A 2,498-nucleotide genomic window follows, 5' to 3' on the forward strand; every position below is an offset into this window, starting at 1 on the left:
GTTCTGAAAATAAATAGGACAAAGAGGAAAATTGAACACAGCTATGCAGTCATGATAGATTGCATTTTTACAGCAATGTTACAATGAGGATCTTAAGGAGTTATGCTTATTTATTTTTTTAAGGCCCCTTTCACAGACAAAATTGAGACTATGAAACCTATTTTAGAGGCTGAAAAACTGAAGTAAAGCATAGTCGGAAATTTGACAATTAAAAAAAAAATAACCTATTTGCTTTAGCTTATTTATGATACAGACACCAGAAAGGTTTGTCTTGAGGAGTCTGATGCAGATAATGGTTGAGTCAACATCGACATCAAAACCATACAAGGAGTTTTGATAACCAGAGTCAACTTAAATTAGTGTCTCTGCACGGCAAGTTAAACCTACTTCTCAACCACAGTCCCACCAGATTCCAACTAGCCTAGGGGACCACAGAACAGCCAAGACATGCAGAAAACACAAACCCCACAACCAATCAAAGCCACAACAGCAGCACATCTCACTTTTGTAACCATACCAGTCTTCCTCCTACATTAAAAGGGGGTGGGAAGGAAAAAAGGGTTTAAAGCATTTCCCTGAATGTCTTATTTTGGAGCCTATTTTCATATTAAATGTTTGAGGTTATACAGGGCCTTGCTTCAGCTCCTACTGATAGGAGTGGGGATCTTCTGCTGATTTCAGTGGGGATTGTTGCTTTACAGGCAGAGAAAGGAGAAACACTGAGAAACAAACACTGAGAAACAAACACTGAGAAACAAACACTGAGAAACAAACACTGAGAAACACTAACTCCACAGATTTTCTTACAAGACGTCTCAGCACAGCTAAGAATCCTGTAATTAAAACTAAACATCAAGCAGCAACTAATGTTCTGACTTAGATTACATACCGAAATGCTTACACTGGAATAGGACATCTCATTCTAAAAATCAGCCATAACACTTTAACATTTGCAAGTAAATGTCATAAAGTCTGTATATTCCATAAAGTTTTATATTCTAACCAATTGATTGTCTTTTATTGGAGTGGCCTATTTTCTTTTTCTACTTACTCCACTTCATTAGAATAATTAAAACACTCAATTTGGTTTATAAAATGTTTCACATGCAAGTTCGGAAGCTTCAAGGTCTGGGCAGCACATAGCATAAAATTTGTATTTTTATAGCAAGTTCATTTAAAAATTATTACTTCCCAGCAACATTTATTTAAACCAAGAAATATGAATTTGGCACAACAATTATCAGCAGCTTTAAAAATAACAAACCTAGAAAATCTGGTCTTATTATGATTCAAAATTGATCAGGCTGACAACGACCGATTCTTTTGCTATTTCATGTCCAAGTCCTACCAGCACTTACATTCATGCTTCATTTTATCCAGTTTAACATTACAAGAGCAATTCTGTTAATCTCTGGGGGAGGTTCATGGTTTAATTTTCATGTTTTAGTTTCCACATTTGGGGCTTTGTAAATATTTAAGTTTAGGACAATAATTTCACACTGTGGGTGTTTTTGTACCGTTTTGTTGCTACAACACAATTGAAATAAGAAAAGAAAACAACACTGAGTAAAGCCCATAAACTTTGTACGTAACATGAGGACCTGCAGCTGCATTCAATGCCTCCTAGCATGAAAAATACAGTATTTCCATAAAAGCATGAAAAATACAGTATTTCCACAAATATTATGCCACATTGGTCATACTAAATGGCCTTGAAGTTACATGAAAAGATGATAAAAATGCAAGGAAAAAAAAAATAAGCATTTGGGTGTTTTCCAGTGAGATTTGAAAAAGTAAAAGGGCCTTATAACATACAAGCCCAAGGTATGAGAAGAGTTTGCAGAGGTACACATGGGGAGTCTCTCCAACAAGTTCTCCTAACAGACCAGCACCAGAATATCTTCTCTCTCACACAAACCTCCCCATCCTCGACAAAAGGGCTTTTTCCAAACTTACAGAACACAACATACCTTTCTGTAAGGCAGGGAAACCAATCTTGCTATTTACTGAAATCACAACGATGTTACAAGTGTACTTCTTTTTATTTTTGTCACACACCTCCGCAGAAAAGCCACGACAGCAGCAGGAACGCACCGAGAAACACTTTTAAAGGGAAAACGCTGCTAAAGGGGCTGCAGCGTGTTATTTCAGCAGCCCCTGGCTCGGGAAGGGCCAAATCTTCATCTCCATCATCCCCGCTGCATTTGTTACTGCTGCCTCTGCCTCCTCCTCCTCCTCCTCCTCCCTTCTCTCCTCCTCCTCCTCCCTTCACAATGAATGTAACTCGTCAGTCCTTTCTGCTGCCACTTTCTTCCGCAAAAAATTAACAGGTGTGAACCCCAGCAAACGCCAGGCTATTAGTAAAATAAGTTAATTAACTAAGAGAGCCCCCGACCGGGCGCACCTCCCCTCAGACGGGACCCCCGCCCGCGCGTTTCCACAGGCGCCCGGTGGCGGCCGCGGGGGTACAAGGGCCGGGCCGGTCTCGGGTCTCCCCC

The sequence above is a fragment of the Antrostomus carolinensis genome, unplaced genomic scaffold (assembly GCF_000700745.2).
Source record: "Antrostomus carolinensis isolate BGI_N321 unplaced genomic scaffold, ASM70074v2 scaffold1798, whole genome shotgun sequence".
Lineage (NCBI taxonomy): Eukaryota > Metazoa > Chordata > Aves > Caprimulgiformes > Caprimulgidae > Antrostomus > Antrostomus carolinensis.